We start from the raw sequence: 21,309 nt of genomic DNA, 5'->3' as shown, positions 1-21,309 counted from the left end.
TCAAAAAAACACTCGTGTGAGAGCAATCTGCATCCAAAAAAACTTAGGGATAGGGACAATTTAGTGAGTACGTCGGGCTCCCTTAAAAGGTCAATTCACCCAACGAACAAGGGTGCTGCTCAGGGTGGATTGATTTAAATCACGCCGATTTAAATCATGATTTAAATCACGATTTAAATCAAAAGATTTTTTTCTATTTAAATCGGATCGATTTAAATCATGATTTTAATCATGATTTAAATCACTGATTTAAATCAAAAGGTTTTTTTTTAATATAAATCACGATTAAAATGAGAAGTGAGAGCAGTGTGCATGTGCGCCCATAGTTACACGGACGAAACTAGGGGCAACGATCTAACGCCAGGGTGAGGGGGGGACCCCAAAGTAAGTAAAAATCATTTTTGTTTTACTATATGGCAATAGGTAGGTGTTTAAAAGCAGCATGTCTTAATTGTATAAACTATTAATAGCCTCCACATTTTGTTCATACTGCCCCTTTAATTCCACACTTCTAGCTTGGTTTCAGATTTGGTTTAGTTTCTTTTTCCCTGCATTCAGTTGACATGCCCAAACTTGTTGGATAGTCAGCAGTACTTGGCTCAGGCTGTAGTAACATCAGCAGTGCTTGGCTCAGGCTGTAGTAACAATCAAACTTCATAAGTGATCTGTGTGAGCCATGGCAGCAGGTCGTAAGAGAGACCCTATTTGGGTTCATTTTGTTGAGATGCCAGCAGCAGATCTTGGAAAGAAAGGTGCAAGAGCAAAGTGCAAATACTGTCAAAAGGATATCCAAGGACTTGTTTGCCGTTTGAAATCACATTATGAAAACGGCAATCAAATGATTTAAATCAAAAAAATCTGATTTAAATCAAAAAAATCTGATTTTTTTGATTTTTTTAAAAAATTCAAGATTTTTATCCACCCTGGTGCTGCTTGCTCGTCGGGTGAGATGGGCAGCACGATTATTATCATCTAACACGCTTTCCTAGGATAATCTGCCAACACAAATCTCTTCTTGAATGGACAATCGTTTCTTAAATGACAATTTATGCTGATAAAAAAAACCAAAAGCTCTAAATTAGGAAGGAGGCTGGAGGGGGGGGCGTCAGGGACTGGAGGGGGGAGACAGAGGCTGGAGGAGGAAGTGTGGTGGTGTAGACGGGGCTGCGGGAGGCTGTGTGGTGCTGTAGAGCGGGTTGCGGGAGGCTGTGTGGTGGTGTAGAGGCCTACAGGGCCACACAGCCCCCTGGTGTGACTTCCCGAGTGCCATGACAGCTGACTGTATATACATGTTTACACATACATGTATGTACATGTGCCATGACCGCTCCTTAGACCATACATACATGGATTGTCACTTACCCAAACCGAGGATGAAGAGGCTTAGCTGCTCCACATGATGATGGTGGCCGGAGAGCTGTGTTCCTCCATAGCGATGTCGTCCATTAGGCAAACTTGGTGTCCTTGTCCCGCCAGTTCTTGAGCCAGTTTAGTGTCCACGATGCCTTGTTACCTATTGGGAAAAAAAAGGGAAAAGGAAATTATTGAATTTTGACATAGAATAAAAATTAAGTCCTATGAATTGTACTGGTACATTAACCCCTTTTTCTACGAGCGTATATTGCCAGCAGACACACAGAGAGCGGGCGACTGCCCCAAGTGTTACCTACTGAGAGACAGAGAAATAAAAAAACAATAATTAATAAGGGAAATATTGCATTCATAATTAGTGTTCACAGCAGAGTGACAACACAGCCCCCCACAGCTGTGCCCATACACTGTCCTCACCTCCCCCTGCAGGGACCACCTGTCTCCCACGCAGTGCCCCCCACAGCTGACCCCAAACACTCTGCAGGGACCCCCTGTCTCCCACGCAGTGCCCCCCACAGCTGACCCCATACACTCTGCAGGGACCCCCTGTCTCCCCCGTAGTGCCCCCCACAGCTGACCCCATACACTCTGCAGGGACCCCCTGTCTACCCGCAGTGCCCCCCACAGCTGACCCCATACACTCTGCAGGGACCCCCTGCCTCCCCCCACAGCTGACCCCATACAGGCATACAGTTACCGGCCGGCAGCTCCAAGGTTCAAATCTGGCGCTCAGGTGACGTCATTGTTGCTGCAGTTAGACCGAGAAAGCGGGGTGGGCTCGGAGCCACGTGACACAGAGCCCGGCCGCCCATCCCCCAGCCTCACTGTACTGCAAGCCAGGGAGAGACTGTTTGTGTGCTGCACGGCGCTGACTCCGCCCCCCCGAGCCAGGGGATGAGTCACAGGCAGCTCGGCGTGTCACACGACTCCTCCCTCTTCCACCTTCTATGCAGGCCGGATCTTGGTTCCCATAGCACAGTGACCCTGCCCACCGGCCAGTCACTGCCGCCCCTCCCCCACCACTAAGCGATCTTACACAGCAGCACAGAGTCGGGGAGGAGATGGGAGATGACCCCGCACCACACAGCGGAGCACTATGAGCCCTGGGGGTGCAGCGCTGACCCCGCCCACGCCGCACCACACAGCGCAGCGCTATAAGCCCTGGGGGCGCAGCGCTGACCCCACCCACCCCGCACCACACAGCGGAGCACTATGAGCCCTGGGGGCGCAGCGCTGACCCTGCCCACCCCGCACCACACAGCGCAGCACTATGAGCCCTCGGGGCAGTCTCCCGTAGAGGCGTGGGTTCGAATCCCACTCCTGACAGCAGCAGTACTGGTCCCTGGAGGTGCAAGCTGTTGTGCACCAGGGAGCGTGTTCAGCGTCTGCAGTCACCACGTGGAGGCGTGGGTTCGAATCCCACTCCACACAGCGCAGCACTATGAGCCCTCGGGGCGCAGCCAGGGGTGGGATTCAGCGGGTTCTCCCCGGTTCGGTGGAACCGGTTGTTAAAGCTATTGCTCTCATTTTTGGCACCATTAGCCGGCTCTCACTTTTGAAAATGAGATTTCAAATTTTGAGGTCTGCGGCAGATTCTTTCCGGCGTCCATGCTCCCAGAGGCCACTGCAACATGGCGGCGGCCAGCAAGGGAAGTGCGGGGGCCTCCGGGCTGCGAAGAAATCGCGGCGGAGCCGCCGTCCCTGTACCGGAGCACAGCCCGCTGCCACCACCGCACCGCAGAGCGCCGCCCCCTGCCCCAGCACAGCTGCCCCTGCCTCAGCGCTGCTGCTGCCCCCCCTGCCTCAGCGCTGCTGCTGCCCCCCCTGCCTCAGCGCTGCTGCTGCCCCCCCTGCCTCAGCGCTGCTGCTGCCCCCCCTGCCTCAGCGCTGCTGCTGCCCCCCCTGCCTCAGCGCTGCTGCTGCCCCCCCTGCCTCAGCGCTGCTGCTGCCCCCCCTGCCTCAGCGCTGCTGCTGCCCCCCCTGCCTCAGCGCTGCTGCTGCCCCCCCTGCCTCAGCGCTGCTGCTGCCCCCCCTGCCTCAGCGCTGCTGCTGCCCCCCCTGCCTCAGCGCTGCTGCTGCCCCCCCTGCCTCAGCGCTGCTGCTGCTGCCCCCCCTGCCTCAGCGCTGCTGCCCCCCCTGCCTCAGCGCTGCTGCTGCTGCCCCCCCTGCCTCAGCGCTGCTGCCCCCCCTGCCTCAGCGCTGCTGCTGCTGCCCCCCCTGCCTCAGCGCTGCTGCCCCCCCTGCCTCAGCGCTGCTGCTGCTGCCCCCCCTGCCTCAGCGCTGCTGCTGCTGCCCCCCCTGCCTCAGCGCTGCTGCTGCTGCCCCCCCTGCCTCAGCGCTGCTGCTGCTGCCCCCCCTGCCTCAGCGCTGCTGCTGCTGCCCCCCCTGCCTCAGCGCTGCTGCTGCTGCCCCCCCTGCCTCAGCGCTGCTGCTGCTGCCCCCCCTGCCTCAGCGCTGCTGCTGCTGCCCCCCCTGCCTCAGCGCTGCTGCTGCCCCCCCTGCCTCAGCGCAGCTGCTGCCCCCCCTGCCTCAGCGCAGCTGCCCCAGCACAACCAACCTGCCCTAGCACAGAGCCGCCACCGCACGAGCCTGGACCACTGAATGACCCCTGTGACTACTTCACCTGTGCCAGATCCCTTCCCAGGTAAGCTGAATTCGGACTGTAAGACGGACCCCCATTTGACACATTATTTTTTTTCCCCCTATTTTCCTACTGAAAATTGGGGTGTTCTTATGGTCCGTTGCATCTTATAGTCCGAAAAATACGGTAATTTATCCTGAGATTACAGAGTCTGCAACTTTTCTATCTAGCCAGTTAGAAGTGACTCATTGTAACACTTAGGGTACCGTTACACCTAGCGATGCACCAGCGATCCCGACTAGCGAAATGACGCGGTCAGGATCGCTGGTGCATCGCTAGGTGGTCGCTAGTGAGCTGCTACACAGGCAGATCTCACCAGCGACATTGCTGGGGACGGGGATCGCTACTTACCTGTCAGACGCGGCGATCCTGCGTCCTCCCGCCCTGGGCGCCACAGGAAGCCCAGCAGGAAGTGGCCGACGAGGAATGGACCAGGAGCTTCTCGCGCGATCAGTGATAACCAGCGGGGGAGCCGGTCGGAGGTAAGTATCACATGCAGGGATATCGCTAGCAATATCGCTGCAACGTCACAAAATCGGTGACTTTACAGCAATATAGAATCATAGAATCGTAGAGTTGGAAGGGACCTCCTGGGCCATCTGGTCCAACCCCCTGCTCAAAGCAGGATTCGCTAAATCATCCCAGTCAGATGTCTGTCCAGCCTCTGTTTGAAGACTTCCATTGAAGGAGAACTCACCACTTCTCGTGGCAGCCTGTTCCACTCATTGATCACTCTAACTGTCAAAAAGTTTTTTCTAATATCTAATCTGTGTCTCTTCCCATTCAGTTTCATCCCATTGCTTCTAGTCTTTCCTTGTGCAAATGAGAATAAAGTTGATCCTTCTACAATGTGACAGCCCTTTAGATATTTGTAGACAGCTATTAAGTCTCCTCTCAGTCTTCTCTTTTGCAAACTAAACATTCCCAAATCCTGCAACCTTTCCTCATAAGACAGGGTTTGCAGACCGGTCACCATTCTGGTCGCTCTTTTCTGAACTTGCTCCAGTTTGTTGATGTCTTTTTTAAAATGTGGTGCCCAAAACTGGACACAATATTCCAGATGAGGTCTGACCAAAGAGGAGTAGAGGGAAATAATGACTTCACGTGATCTAGACTGTATGCTTCTGTTAATACATCCTAGAATTGCATTTGCCTTTTTTGCTGCTGCATCACACTGTTGACTCATATTCAGTCTGTGATCTATTAGTATACCCAAGTCTTTTTCACATGTGCTGTCACTTAGCCCTATTCCTCCCATTCTATATATGCTTTTTTCATTTTTATTGCCCAGATGTAGTACTTTGCATTTCTCCCTGTTAAAAACCATTCTGTTAGTTGCTGCCCACTTCTCCAGTTTATTTAAATCTTTTTGAATCCTCTCTCTCTCTTCTCTAGTATTAGCTATCCCTCCTAGCTTTGTGTCATCAGCAAATTTAATCAGTTTACCCTCAATTCCTTCATCTAAATCGTTGATAAAGATGTTGAACAATACAGGGCCCAGGACAGAGCCCTGTGGTACCCCACTTGAGACATTCTTCCAACTGGATGTGCAGCCATTTACGACCACTCTTTGGGTCCGATCACTAAGCCAGTTATGAATCCACCTAACAGTTGCCTTGTCCATTCCATACTTAGTCATTTTTTCAATAAGGATTGTATGAGAGACTTTGTCAAATGCTTTGCTGAAGTCAAGATATACTATATCTACAGCATTTCCTTGATCCACCCAATCAGTGATACTGTCATAGAAGGAAATTAAGTTAGTCTGACATGACTTATTAGTTAGAAACCCATGCTGACTCTGTTTAATCACTTCATTCTTATCCAGGTATTGACATACATGTTGTTTAATAATTTGTTCAAAGATCTTTCCTGGTATAGAAGTCAGACTCACCGGCCTATAGTTGGCCTATAGTTGCCTGGGTCCACCTTCTTCCCCTTTTTGAAGATAGGAACAACATTTGCTCTTCTCCAGTCTTCTGGCACTTCTCCTGTTCTCCAAGAATTTTCAAAGATTATGGAGAGGGGTTCAAAAATATTGCTAGCGAAATCGCAGTGTGTAACGGGGTCTTTACAGACAATGGCGTTTACCATCTGTCTGCAGAACTAAAGTAATGAAAAAGAAGCTGGTAATTAGCTTTCAAATGACATCCCAATGTCCCCTCTGGCTTTACCAGAGGCCCCAATGTCTGATTTGGACAGCAGATTTGAAAAGACATTTTCAGTCTGGGGCAGTCTTGGGGGTTCTCAATCCCCTTAACTACTCTGCAGAAGGGGTCAGGCAAATCAAGCTTGGCAGGAACATCATCCAGGAGGCCACCTACATACAGCAACATCACTTGTCCCCCTGCTCCAAATGGAATTTGAATTCAGGGGGTCAGAGCCTGGCTGTCCATGGATAAAAGTGGTCCTTGTGGTGCAGGCTTGAGGGTGCACAAATGCCCAACAGAGCACCACACAGCCCCAAGAACTGCTCCCTCACCTCAGTCTGGTAATTAGCTTTCAAATGACATCCCAATGTCCCCTCTGGCTTTGCCAGAAGTCCCACCAGGGGCCCCAATGTCTGATTTGGACAGCAGATCTGTACTGAAGTCCCTGGTGGTGCAAACTCTTGTGTCACCAGGGAGCATGTCAATGTCAGCAGTCAGGATGGCCTAGTGGTCTAAGGCACTGTGTTCAGGTTGCAGTCTCCCGTGGAGGCGTGGGTTCGAATCCCACTCCTGACAGCAGCAGTACTGGTCCCTGGAGGTGCAAGCTGTTGTGCACCAGGGAGCGTGTTAAGCGTCTGCAGTCACCACATGTGGAGGCGTGGGTTCAAATCCCACTCCTTGACAGCAGCAGTACTGGTCCCTGGAGGTGCAAGCTGTTGTGCACCAGGGAGCGTGTTCAGCGTCTGCAGTCACCACGTGGAGGCGTGGGTTCGAATCCCACTCCTGACAGCGACAGTTTTTTTTTTTTTTTTTTTTTTTTTTTTTTTTTTTAAAGAAAAGAAAATAAACCTAGTGGCAGCATGTGTAATAACAGTCTCCCGTGGAGGCGTGGGTTCGAATCCCACTCCTGACAGCAGCAGTACTGGTCCCTGGAGGTGCAAGCTGTTGCGCACCAGGGAGCGTGTTAACCGTCTGCAGTCACCACATGTGGAGGCGTGGGTTCAAATCCCACTCCTTGACAGCAGCAGTACTGGTCCCTGGAGGTGCAAGCTGTTGTGCACCAGGGAGCGTGTTCAGCGTCTGCAGTCACCACGTGGAGGCGTGGGTTCGAATCCCACTCCTGACAGCGACAGTTTTTTTTTTTGTTTTTTTTTAAAGAAAAGAAAATAAACCTAGTGGCAGCATGTGTAATAACAGTCTCCCGTGGAGGCGTGGGTTCGAATCCCACTCCTGACAGCAGCAGTACTGGTCCCTGGAGGTGCAAGCTGTTGCGCACCAGGGAGCGTGTTCAGCGTCTGCAGTCACCACGTGGAGGCGTGGGTTCGAATCCCACTCCTGACAGCGACAGTTTTTTTTTTTGTTTTTTTTTAAAGAAAAGAAAATAAACCTAGTGGCAGCATGTGTAATAACAGTCTCCCGTGGAGGCGTGGGTTCGAATCCCACTCCTGACAGCAGCAGTACTGGTCCCTGGAGGTGCAAGCTGTTGCGCACCAGGGAGCGTGTTAACCGTCTGCAGTCACCACATGTGGAGGCGTGGGTTCAAATCCCACTCCTTGACAGCAGCAGTACTGGTCCCTGGAGGTGCAAGCTGTTGTGCACCAGGGAGCGTGTTCAGCGTCTGCAGTCACCACGTGGAGGCGTGGGTTCGAATCCCACTCCTGACAGCGACAGTTTTTTTTTTTTGTTTTTTTTTAAAGAAAAGAAAATAAACCTAGTGGCAGCATGTGTAATAACAGTCTCCAGGTCTTATAGCCTAATGTATACACCATAAATATTTATATGTGTGTCTATACAGTTGGTGTATATATGTGTGAGTATATTTTTTAGCCTTAAAGTTTTGATTCTCCATCCTCATTTCTTTCTTTTCCAAATCAAAAAAACACTCGTGTGAGAGCAATCTGCATCCAAAAAAACTTAGGGATAGGGACAATTTAGTGAGTACGTCGGGCTCCCTTAAAAGGTCAATTCACCCAACGAACAAGGGTGCTGCACTGCTGCTTGCTCGTCGGGTGAGATGGGCAGCACGATTATTATCATCTAACACGCTTTCCTAGGATAATCTGCCAACACAAATCTCTTCTTGAATGGACAATCGTTTCTTAAATGACAATTTATGCTGATAAAAAAAACCAAAAGCTCTAAATTAGGAAGGAGGCTGGAGGGGGGGGCGTCAGGGACTGGAGGGGGGAGACAGAGGCTGGAGGAGGAAGTGTGGTGGTGTAGATGGGGCTGCGGGAGGCTGTGTGGTGCTGTAGAGCGGGTTGCGGGAGGCTGTGTGGTGGTGTAGAGGCCTACAGGGCCACACAGCCCCCTGGTGTGACTTCCCGAGTGCCATGACAGCTGACTGTATATACATGTTTACACATACATGTATGTACATGTGCCATGACCGCTCCTTAGACCATACATACATGGATTGTCACTTACCCAAACCGAGGATGAAGAGGCTTAGCTGCTCCACATGATGATGGTGGCCGGAGAGCTGTGTTCCTCCATAGCGATGTCGTCCATTAGGCAAACTTGGTGTCCTTGTCCCGCCAGTTCTTGAGCCAGTTTAGTGTCCACGATGCCTTGTTACCTATTGGAAAAAAAAGGGAAAAGGAAATTATTGAATTTTGACATAGAATAAAAATTAAGTCCTATGAATTGTACTGGTACATTAACCCCTTTTTCTACGAGCGTATATTGCCAGCAGACACACAGAGAGCGGGCGACTGCCCCAAGTGTTACCTACTGAGAGACAGAGAAATAAAAAAACAATAATTAATAAGGGAAATATTGCATTCATAATTAGTGTTCACAGCAGAGTGACAACACAGCCCCCCTAACCCTCCCCTACCCCACAGGGAACGCCTGTACCCCGCCATGCCCCCCACAGCTGTGCCCATACACTGTCCTCACCTCCCCCTGCAGGGACCACCTGTCTCCCACGCAGTGCCCCCCACAGCTGACCCCAAACACTCTGCAGGGACCCCCTGTCTCCCACGCAGTGCCCCCCACAGCTGACCCCATACACTCTGCAGGGACCCCCTGTCTACCCGCAGTGCCCCCCACAGCTGACCCCATACACTCTGCAGGGACCCCCTGTCTACCCGCAGTGCCCACCACAGCTGACCCCATACACTCTGCAGGGACCCCCTGCCTCCCCCCACAGCTGACCCCATACAGGCATACAGTTACCCGCCGGCAGCTCCAAGGTTCAAATCTGGCGCTCAGGTGACGTCATTGTTGCTGCAGTTAGACCGAGAAAGCAGGGGGTGGGCTCGGAGCCACGTGACACAGAGCCCGGCCGCCCATCCCCCAGCCTCACTGTACTGCAAGCCAGGGAGAGACTGTTTGTGTGCTGCACGGCGCTGACTCCGCCCCCCGAGCCAGGGGATGAGTCACAGGCAGCTCGGCGTGTCACACGACTCCTCCCTCTTCCACCTTCTATGCAGGCCGGATCTTGGTTCCCATAGCACAGTGACCCTGCCCACCGGCCAGTCACTGCCGCCCCTCCCCCACCACTAAGCGATCTTACACAGCAGCACAGAGCCAGGGAGGAGATGGGAGATGACCCCGCACCACACAGCGGAGCACTATGAGCCCTGGGGGTGCAGCGCTGACCCCGCCCACGCCGCACCACACAGCGCAGCGCTATAAGCCCTGGGGGCGCAGCGCTGACCCCACCCACCCCGCACCACACAGCGGAGCACTATGAGCCCTGGGGGCGCAGCGCTGACCCTGCCCACCCCGCACCACACAGCGCAGCACTATGAGCCCTCGGGGCAGTCTCCCGTAGAGGCGTGGGTTCGAATCCCACTCCTGACAGCAGCAGTACTGGTCCCTGGAGGTGCAAGCTGTTGTGCACCAGGGAGCGTGTTCAGCGTCTGCAGTCACCACGTGGAGGCGTGGGTTCGAATCCCACTCCACACAGCGCAGCACTATGAGCCCTCGGGGCGCAGCCAGGGGTGGGATTCAGCGGGTTCTCCCCGGTTCGGTGGAACCGGTTGTTAAAGCTATTGCTCTCATTTTTGGCACCATTAGCCGGCTCTCACTTTTGAAAATGAGATTTCAAATTTTGAGGTCTGCGGCAGATTCTTTCCGGCGTCCATGCTCCCGGAGGCCACTGCAACATGGCGGCGGCCAGCAAGGGAAGTGCGGGGGCCTCCGGGCTGCGAAGAAATCGCGGCGGAGCCGCCGTCCCTGTACCGGAGCACAGCCCGCTGCCACCACCGCACCGCAGAGCGCCGCCCGCTGCCACCAGCACAGCTGCCCCTGCCTCAGCGCTGCTGCTGCCCCTGCCTCAGCGCTGCTGCTGCCCCTGCCTCAGCGCTGCTGCTGCCCCTGCCTCAGCGCTGCTGCTGCCCCTGCCTCAGCGCTGCTGCTGCCCCTGCCTCAGCGCTGCTGCTGCCCCTGCCTCAGCGCTGCTGCTGCCCCTGCCTCAGCGCTGCTGCTGCCCCTGCCTCAGCGCTGCTGCTGCCCCTGCCTCAGCGCTGCTGCTGCCCCTGCCTCAGCGCTGCTGCTGCCCCTGCCCCAGCGCTGCTGCTGCCCCTGCCCCAGCGCTGCTGCTGCCCCTGCCTCAGCGCAGCTGCCTCTCCCCCAGCGCAGCTGCCCCAGCACAACCAACCTGCCCTAGCACAGAGCCGCCACCGCACGAGCCTGGACCACTGAATGACCCCTGTGACTACTTCACCTGTGCCAGATCCCTTCCCAGGTAAGCTGAATTCGGACTGTAAGACGGACCCCCATTTGACACATTATTTTTTTTCCCCCTATTTTCCTACTGAAAATTGGGGTGTTCTTATGGTCCGTTGCATCTTATAGTCCGAAAAATACGGTAATTTATCCTGAGATTACAGAGTCTGCAACTTTTCTATCTAGCCAGTTAGAAGTGACTCATTGTAACACTTAGGGTACCGTTACACCTAGCGATGCACCAGCGATCCCGACTAGCGATATGACGCGGTCAGGATCGCTGGTGCATCGCTAGGTGGTCGCTAGTGAGCTGCTACACAGGCAGATCTCACCAGCGACATTGCTGGGGACGGGGATCGCTACTTACCTGTCAGACGCGGCGATCCTGCGTCCTCCCGCCCTGGGCGCCACAGGAAGCCCAGCAGGAAGTGGCCGACGAGGAATGGACCAGGAGCTTCTCGCGCGATCAGTGATAACCAGCGGGGGAGCCGGTCGGAGGTAAGTATCACATGCAGGGATATCGCTAGCAATATCGCTGCAACGTCACAAAATCGGTGACTTTACAGCAATATAGAATCATAGAATCGTAGAGTTGGAAGGGACCTCCTGGGCCATCTGGTCCAACCCCCTGCTCAAAGCAGGATTCGCTAAATCATCCCAGTCAGATGTCTGTCCAGCCTCTGTTTGAAGACTTCCATTGAAGGAGAACTCACCACTTCTCGTGGCAGCCTGTTCCACTCATTGATCACTCTAACTGTCAAAAAGTTTTTTCTAATATCTAATCTGTGTCTCTTCCCATTCAGTTTCATCCCATTGCTTCTAGTCTTTCCTTGTGCAAATGAGAATAAAGTTGATCCTTCTACAATGTGACAGCCCTTTAGATATTTGTAGACAGCTATTAAGTCTCCTCTCAGTCTTCTCTTTTGCAAACTAAACATTCCCAAATCCTGCAACCTTTCCTCATAAGACAGGGTTTGCAGACCGGTCACCATTCTGGTCGCTCTTTTCTGAACTTGCTCCAGTTTGTTGATGTCTTTTTTAAAATGTGGTGCCCAAAACTGGACACAATATTCCAGATGAGGTCTGACCAAAGAGGAGTAGAGGGAAATAATGACTTCACGTGATCTAGACTGTATGCTTCTGTTAATACATCCTAGAATTGCATTTGCCTTTTTTGCTGCTGCATCACACTGTTGACTCATATTCAGTCTGTGATCTATTAGTATACCCAAGTCTTTTTCACATGTGCTGTCACTTAGCCCTATTCCTCCCATTCTATATATGCTTTTTTCATTTTTATTGCCCAGATGTAGTACTTTGCATTTCTCCCTGTTAAAAACCATTCTGTTAGTTGCTGCCCACTTCTCCAGTTTATTTAAATCTTTTTGAATCCTCTCTCTCTCTTCTCTAGTATTAGCTATCCCTCCTAGCTTTGTGTCATCAGCAAATTTAATCAGTTTACCCTCAATTCCTTCATCTAAATCATTGATAAAGATGTTGAACAATACAGGGCCCAGGACAGAGCCCTGTGGTACCCCACTTGAGACATTCTTCCAACTGGATGTGCAGCCATTTACGACCACTCTTTGGGTCCGATCACTAAGCCAGTTATGAATCCACCTAACAGTTGCCTTGTCCATTCCATACTTAGTCATTTTTTCAATAAGGATTGTATGAGAGACTTTGTCAAATGCTTTGCTGAAGTCAAGATATACTATATCTACAGCATTTCCTTGATCCACCCAATCAGTGATACCGTCATAGAAGGAAATTAAGTTAGTCTGACATGACTTATTAGTTAGAAACCCATGCTGACTCTGTTTAATCACTTCATTCTTATCCAGGTATTGACATACATGTTGTTTAATAATTTGTTCAAAGATCTTTCCTGGTATAGAAGTCAGACTCACCGGCCTATAGTTGCCTGGGTCCACCTTCTTCCCCTTTTTGAAGATAGGAACAACATTTGCTCTTCTCCAGTCTTCTGGCACTTCTCCTGTTCTCCAAGAATTTTCAAAGATTATGGAGAGGGGTTCAAAAATATTGCTAGCGATATCGCAGTGTGTAACGGGGTCTTTACAGACAATGGCGTTTACCATCTGTCTGCAGAACTAAAGTAATGAAAAAGAAGCTGGTAATTAGCTTTCAAATGACATCCCAATGTCCCCTCTGGCTTTACCAGAGGCCCCAATGTCTGATTTGGACAGCAGATTTGAAAAGACATTTTCAGTCTGGGGCAGTCTTGGGGGTTCTCAATCCCCTTAACTACTCTGCAGAAGGGGTCAGGCAAATCAAGCTTGGCAGGAACATCATCCAGGAGGCCACCTACATACAGCAACATCACTTGTCCCCCTGCTCCAAATGGAATTTGAATTCAGGGGGTCAGAGCCTGGCTGTCCATGGATAAAAGTGGTCCTTGTGGTGCAGGCTTGAGGGTGCACAAATGCCCAACAGAGCACCACACAGCCCCAAGAACTGCTCCCTCACCTCAGTCTGGTAATTAGCTTTCAAATGACATCCCAATGTCCCCTCTGGCTTTGCCAGAAGTCCCACCAGGGGCCCCAATGTCTGATTTGGACAGCAGATCTGTACTGAAGTCCCTGGTGGTGCAAACTCTTGTGTCACCAGGGAGCATGTCAATGTCAGCAGTCAGGATGGCCTAGTGGTCTAAGGCACTGTGTTCAGGTTGCAGTCTCCCGTGGAGGCGTGGGTTCGAATCCCACTCCTGACAGCAGCAGTACTGGTCCCTGGAGGTGCAAGCTGTTGTGCACCAGGGAGCGTGTTAAGCGTCTGCAGTCACCACATGTGGAGGCGTGGGTTCAAATCCCACTCCTTGACAGCAGCAGTACTGGTCCCTGGAGGTGCAAGCTGTTGTGCACCAGGGAGCGTGTTCAGCGTCTGCAGTCACCACGTGGAGGCGTGGGTTCGAATCCAACTCCTGACAGCGACAGTTTTTTTTTAAAGAAAAGAAAATAAACCTAGTGGCAGCATGTGTAATAACAGTCTCCCGTGGAGGCGTGGGTTCGAATCCCACTCCTGACAGCAGCAGTACTGGTCCCTGGAGGTGCAAGCTGTTGCGCACCAGGGAGCGTGTTAACCGTCTGCAGTCACCACATGTGGAGGCGTGGGTTCAAATCCCACTCCTTGACAGCAGCAGTACTGGTCCCTGGAGGTGCAAGCTGTTGTGCACCAGGGAGCGTGTTCAGCGTCTGCAGTCACCACGTGGAGGCGTGGGTTCGAATCCCACTCCTGACAGCGACAGTTTTTTTTTTTGTTTTTTTTTAAAGAAAAGAAAATAAACCTAGTGGCAGCATGTGTAATAACAGTCTCCAGGTCTTATAGCCTAATGTATACACCATAAATATTTATATGTGTGTCTATACAGTTGGTGTATATATGTGTGAGTATATTTTTTAGCCTTAAAGTTTTGATTCTCCATGCTCATTTCTTTCTTTTCCAAATCAAAAAAACACTCGTGTGAGAGCAATCTGCATCCAAAAAAACTTAGGGATAGGGACAATTTAGTGAGTACGTCGGGCTCCCTTAAAAGGTCAATTCACCCAACGAACAAGGGTGCTGCTCAGGGTGGATTGATTTAAATCACGCCGATTTAAATCATGATTTAAATCACGATTTAAATCAAAAGATTTTTTTCTATTTAAATCGGATCGATTTAAATCATGATTTTAATCATGATTTAAATCACTGATTTAAATCAAAAGGTTTTTTTTTAATATAAATCACGATTAAAATGAGAAGTGAGAGCAGTGTGCATGTGCGCCCATAGTTACACGGACGAAAGTAGGGGCAACGATCTAACGCCAGGGTGAGGGGGGGACCCCAAAGTAAGTAAAAATCTTTTTTGTTTTACTATATGGCAATAGGTAGGTGTTTAAAAGCAGCATGTCTTAATTGTATAAACTATTAATAGCCTCCACATTTTGTTCATACTGCCCCTTTAATTCCACACTTCTAGCTTGGTTTCAGTTTTGGTTTAGTTTCTTTTTCCCTGCATTCAGTTGACATGCCCAAACTTGTTGGATAGTCAGCAGTACTTGGCTCAGGCTGTAGTAACATCAGCAGTGCTTGGCTCAGGCTGTAGTAACAATCAAACTTCATAAGTGATCTGTGTGAGCCATGGCAGCAGGTCGTAAGAGAGACCCTATTTGGGTTCATTTTGTTGAGATGCCAGCAGCAGATCTTGGAAAGAAAGGTGCAAGAGCAAAGTGCAAATACTGTCAAAAGGATATCCAAGGACTTGTTTGCCGTTTGAAATCACATTATGAAAACTGCAATCAAATGATTTAAATCAAAAAAATCTGATTTAAATCAAAAAAATCTGATTTTTTTGATTTTTTTAAAAAATTCAAGATTTTTATCCACCCTGGTGCTGCTTGCTCGTCGGGTGAGATGGGCAGCACGATTATTATCATCTAACACGCTTTCCTAGGATAATCTGCCAACACAAATCTCTTCTTGAATGGACAATCGTTTCTTAAATGACAATTTATGCTGATAAAAAAAACCAAAAGCTCTAAATTAGGAAGGAGGCTGGAGGGGGGGGCGTCAGGGACTGGAGGGGGGAGACAGAGGCTGGAGGAGGAAGTGTGGTGGTGTAGACGGGGCTGCGGGAGGCTGTGTGGTGCTGTAGAGCGGGTTGCGGGAGGCTGTGTGGTGGTGTAGAGGCCTACAGGGCCACACAGCCCCCTGGTGTGACTTCCCGAGTGCCATGACAGCTGACTGTATATACATGTTTACACATACATGTATGTACATGTGCCATGACCGCTCCTTAGACCATACATACATGGATTGTCACTTACCCAAACCGAGGATGAAGAGGCTTAGCTGCTCCACATGATGATGGTGGCCGGAGAGCTGTGTTCCTCCATAGCGATGTCGTCCATTAGGCAAACTTGGTGTCCTTGTCCCGCCAGTTCTTGAGCCAGTTTAGTGTCCACGATGCCTTGTTACCTATTGGAAAAAAAAGGGAAAAGGAAATTATTGAATTTTGACATAGAATAAAAATTAAGTCCTATGAATTGTACTGGTACATTAACCCCTTTTTCTACGAGCGTATATTGCCAGCAGACACACAGAGAGCGGGCGACTGCCCCAAGTGTTACCTACTGAGAGACAGAGAAATAAAAAAACAATAATTAATAAGGGAAATATTGCATTCATAATTAGTGTTCACAGCAGAGTGACAACACAGCCCCCCTAACCCTCCCCTACCCCACAGGGAACGCCTGTACCCCGCCATGCCCACCACAGCTGTGCCCATACACTGTCCTCACCTCCCCCTGCAGGGACCACCTGTCTCCCACGCAGTGCCCCCCACAGCTGACCCCAAACACTCTGCAGGGACCCCCTGTCTCCCACGCAGTGCCCCCCACAGCTGACCCCATACACTCTGCAGGGACCCCCTGTCTCCCCCGTAGTGCCCCCCACAGCTGACCCCATACACTCTGCAGGGACCCCCTGTCTACCCGCAGTGCCCCCCACAGCTGACCCCATACACTCTGCAGGGACCCCCTGTCTACCCGCAGTGCCCCCCACAGCTGACCCCATACACTCTGCAGGGACCCCCTGCCTCCCCCCACAGCTGACCCCATACAGGCATACAGTTACCGGCCGGCAGCTCCAAGGTTCAAATCTGGCGCTCAGGTGACGTCATTGTTGCTGCAGTTAGACCGAGAAAGCAGGGGGTGGGCTCGGAGCCACGTGACACAGAGCCCGGCCGCCCATCCCCCAGCCTCACTGTACTGCAAGCCAGGGAGAGACTGTTTGTGTGCTGCACGGCGCTGACTCCGCCCCCCGAGCCAGGGGATGAGTCACAGGCAGCTCGGCGTGTCACACGACTCCTCCCTCTTCCACCTTCTATGCAGGCCGGATCTTGGTTCCCATAGCACAGTGACCCTGCCCACCGGCCAGTCACTGCCGCCCCTCCCCCACCACTAAGCGATCTTACACAGCAGCACAGAGCCAGGGAGGAGATGGGAGATGACCCCGCACCACACAGCGGAGCACTATGAGCCCTGGGGGTGCAGCGCTGACCCCGCCCACGCCGCACCACACAGCGCAGCGCTATAAGCCCTGGGGGCGCAGCGCTGACCCCACCCACCCCGCACCACACAGCGGAGCACTATGAGCCCTGGGGGCGCAGCGCTGACCCTGCCCACCCCGCACCACACAGCGCAGCACTATGAGCCCTCGGGGCAGTCTCCCGTAGAGGCGTGGGTTCGAATCCCACTCCTGACAGCAGCAGTACTGGTCCCTGGAGGTGCAAGCTGTTGTGCACCAGGGAGCGTGTTCAGCGTCTGCAGTCACCACGTGGAGGCGTGGGTTCGAATCCCACTCCACACAGCGCAGCACTATGAGCCCTCGGGGCGCAGCCAGGGGTGGGATTCAGCGGGTTCTCCCCGGTTCGGTGGAACCGGTTGTTAAAGCTATTGCTCTCATTTTTGGCACCATTAGCCGGCTCTCACTTTTGAAAATGAGATTTCAAATTTTGAGGTCTGCGGCAGATTCTTTCCGGCGTCCATGCTCCCGGAGGCCACTGCAACATGGCGGCGGCCAGCAAGGGAAGTGCGGGGGCCTCCGGGCTGCGAAGAAATCGCGGCGGAGCCGCCGTCCCTGTACCGGAGCACAGCCCGCTGCCACCACCGCACCGCAGAGCGCCGCCCGCTGCCACCACCACAGAGCCCACCTGCCCCAGCACAGCTGCCCCTGCCCCAGCACAGCTGCCCCTGCCTCAGCGCTGCTGCTGCCCCTGCCTCAGCGCTGCTGCTGCCCCTGCCTCAGCGCTGCTGCTGCCCCTGCCTCAGCGCTGCTGCTGCCCCTGCCTCAGCGCTGCTGCTGCCCCTGCCTCAGCGCTGCTGCTGCCCCTGCCTCAGCGCTGCTGCTGCCCCTGCCTCAGCGCTGCTGCTGCCCCTGCCCCAGCGCTGCTGCTGCCCCTGCCCCAGCGCTGCTGCTGCCCCTGCCTCAGCGCAGCTGCCTCTCCCCCAGCGCAGCTGCCCCAGCACAACCAACCTGCCCTAGCACAGAGCCGCCACCGCACGAGCCTGGACCACTGAATGACCCCTGTGACTACTTCACCTGTGCCAGATCCCTTCCCAGGTAAGCTGAATTCGGACTGTAAGACGGACCCCCATTTGACACATTATTTTTTTTCCCCCTATTTTCCTACTGAAAATTGGGGTGTTCTTATGGTCCGTTGCATCTTATAGTCCGAAAAATACGGTAATTTATCCTGAGATTACAGAGTCTGCAACTTTTCTATCTAGCCAGTTAGAAGTGACTCATTGTAACACTTAGGGTACCGTTACACCTAGCGATGCACCAGCGATCCCGACTAGCGATATGACGCGGTCAGGATCGCTGGTGCATCGCTAGGTGGTCGCTAGTGAGCTGCTACACAGGCAGATCTCACCAGCGACATTGCTGGGGACGGGGATCGCTACTTACCTGTCAGACGCGGCGATCCTGCGTCCTCCCGCCCTGGGCGCCACAGGAAGCCCAGCAGGAAGTGGCCGACGAGGAATGGACCAGGAGCTTCTCGCGCGATCAGTGATAACCAGCGGGGGAGCCGGTCGGAGGTAAGTATCACATGCAGGGATATCGCTAGCAATATCGCTGCAACGTCACAAAATCGGTGACTTTACAGCAATATAGAATCGTAGAGTTGGAAGGGACCTCCTGGGCCATCTGGTCCAACCCCCTGCTCAAAGCAGGATTCGCTAAATCATCCCAGTCAGATGTCTGTCCAGCCTCTGTTTGAAGACTTCCATTGAAGGAGAACTCACCACTTCTCGTGGCAGCCTGTTCCACTCATTGATCACTCTAACTGTCAAAAAGTTTTTTCTAATATCTAATCTGTGTCTCTTCCCATTCAGTTTCATCCCATTGCTTCTAGTCTTTCCTTGTGCAAATGAGAATAAAGTTGATCCTTCTACAATGTGACAGCCCTTTAGATATTTGTAGACAGCTATTAAGTCTCCTCTCAGTCTTCTCTTTTGCAAACTAAACATTCCCAAATCCTGCAACCTTTCCTCATAAGACAGGGTTTGCAGACCGGTCACCATTCTGGTCGCTCTTTTCTGAACTTGCTCCAGTTTGTTGATGTCTTTTTTAAAATGTGGTGCCCAAAACTGGACACAATATTCCAGATGAGGTCTGACCAAAGAGGAGTAGAGGGAAATAATGACTTCACGTGATCTAGACTGTATGCTTCTGTTAATACATCCTAGAATTGCATTTGCCTTTTTTGCTGCTGCATCACACTGTTGACTCATATTCAGTCTGTGATCTATTAGTATACCCAAGTCTTTTTCACATGTGCTGTCACTTAGCCCTATTCCTCCCATTCTATATATGCTTTTTTCATTTTTATTGCCCAGATGTAGTACTTTGCATTTCTCCCTGTTAAAAACCATTCTGTTAGTTGCTGCCCACTTCTCCAGTTTATTTAAATCTTTTTGAATCCTCTCTCTCTCTTCTCTAGTATTAGCTATCCCTCCTAGCTTTGTGTCATCAGCAAATTTAATCAGTTTACCCTCAATTCCTTCATCTAAATCATTGATAAAGATGTTGAACAATACAGGGCCCAGGACAGAGCCCTGTGGTACCCCACTTGAGACATTCTTCCAACTGGATGTGCAGCCATTTACGACCACTCTTTGGGTCCGATCACTAAGCCAGTTATGAATCCACCTAACAGTTGCCTTGTCCATTCCATACTTAGTCATTTTTTCAATAAGGATTGTATGAGAGACTTTGTCAAATGCTTTGCTGAAGTCAAGATATACTATATCTACAGCATTTCCTTGATCCACCCAATCAGTGATACCGTCATAGAAGGAAATTAAGTTAGTCTGACATGACTTATTAGTTAGAAACCCATGCTGACTCTGTTTAATCACTTCATTCTTATCCAGGTATTGACATACATGTTGTTTAATAATTTGTTCAAAGATCTTTCCTGGTATAGAAGTCAGACTCACCGGCCTATAGTTGCCTGGGTCCACCTTCTTCCCCTTTTTGAAGATAGGAACAACATTTGCTCTTCTCCAGTCTTCTGGCACTTCTCCTGTTCTCCAAGAATTTTCAAAGATTATGGAGAGGGGTTCAAAAATATTGCTAGCGATATCGCAGTGTGTAACGGGGTCTTTACAGACAATGGCGTTTACCATCTGTCTGCAGAACTAAAGTAATGAAAAAGAAGCTGGTAATTAGCTTTCAAATGACATCCCAATGTCCCCTCTGGCTTTACCAGAGGCCCCAATGTCTGATTTGGACAGCAGATTTGAAAAGACATTTTCAGTCTGGGGCAGTCTTGGGGGTTCTCAATCCCCTTAACTACTCTGCAGAAGGGGTCAGGCAAATCAAGCTTGGCAGGAACATCATCCAGGAGGCCACCTACATACAGCAACATCACTTGTCCCCCTGCTCCAAATGGAATTTGAATTCAGGGGGTCAGAGCCTGGCTGTCCATGGATAAAAGTGGTCCTTGTGGTGCAGGCTTGAGGGTGCACAAATGCCCAACAGAGCACCACACAGCCCCAAGAACTGCTCCCTCACCTCAGTCTGGTAATTAGCTTTCAAATGACATCCCAATGTCCCCTCTGGCTTTGCCAGAAGTCCCACCAGGGGCCCCAATGTCTGATTTGGACAGCAGATCTGTACTGAAGTCCCTGGTGGTGCAAACTCTTGTGTCACCAGGGAGCATGTCAATGTCAGCAGTCAGGATGGCCTAGTGGTCTAAGGCACTGTGTTCAGGTTGCAGTCTCCCGTGGAGGCGTGGGTTCGAATCCCACTCCTGACAGCAGCAGTACTGGTCCCTGGAGGTGCAAGCTGTTGTGCACCAGGGAGCGTGTTAAGCGTCTGCAGTCACCACATGTGGAGGCGTGGGTTCAAATCCCACTCCTTGACAGCAGCAGTACTGGTCCCTGGAGGTGCAAGCTGTTGTGCACCAGGGAGCGTGTTCAGCGTCTGCAGTCACCACGTGGAGGCGTGGGTTCGAATCCAACTCCTGACAGCGACAGTTTTTTTTTAAAGAAAAGAAAATAAACCTAGTGGCAGCATGTGTAATAACAGTCTCCCGTGGAGGCGTGGGTTCGAATCCCACTCCTGACAGCAGCAGTACTGGTCCCTGGAGGTGCAAGCTGTTGCGCACCAGGGAGCGTGTTAACCGTCTGCAGTCACCACATGTGGAGGCGTGGGTTCAAATCCCACTCCTTGACAGCAGCAGTACTGGTCCCTGGAGGTGCAAGCTGTTGTGCACCAGGGAGCGTGTTCAGCGTCTGCAGTCACCACGTGGAGGCGTGGGTTCGAATCCCACTCCTGACAGCGACAGTTTTTTTTTTTGTTTTTTTTTAAAGAAAAGAAAATAAACCTAGTGGCAGCATGTGTAATAACAGTCTCCAGGTCTTATAGCCTAATGTATACACCATAAATATTTATATGTGTGTC

General features: G+C 51.5%; 1 protein-coding gene and 3 non-coding genes across 4 annotated transcripts in view; all 4 read left to right on the top strand.

Moving 5' to 3' along the window:
- The window catches only part of LOC141082268 (oocyte zinc finger protein XlCOF8.4-like), a 112,418-nt gene that overhangs the window by 2,486 nt on the left and 88,623 nt on the right, over positions 1–21,309 (top strand). The window lies entirely within an intron of this gene.
- TRNAL-CAG (transfer RNA leucine (anticodon CAG)) lies at positions 6,656–6,738 on the top strand. The gene has a single exon. It is a non-coding gene; the product is annotated as a tRNA-Leu (tRNA).
- On the top strand, positions 13,488–13,570 carry TRNAL-CAG (transfer RNA leucine (anticodon CAG)). Its single transcript has one exon. It is a non-coding gene; the product is annotated as a tRNA-Leu (tRNA).
- Positions 20,580–20,662, top strand: TRNAL-CAG (transfer RNA leucine (anticodon CAG)). The gene has a single exon. It is a non-coding gene; the product is annotated as a tRNA-Leu (tRNA).

The sequence above is a fragment of the Dendrobates tinctorius genome, unplaced genomic scaffold, assembly GCF_039654945.1.
Source record: "Dendrobates tinctorius isolate UK_male_01 unplaced genomic scaffold, ASM3965494v1 ptg000017l, whole genome shotgun sequence".
NCBI classification, from domain to species: domain Eukaryota; kingdom Metazoa; phylum Chordata; class Amphibia; order Anura; family Dendrobatidae; genus Dendrobates; species Dendrobates tinctorius.
This window is presented reverse-complemented; position numbering and strand designations above follow the sequence as displayed.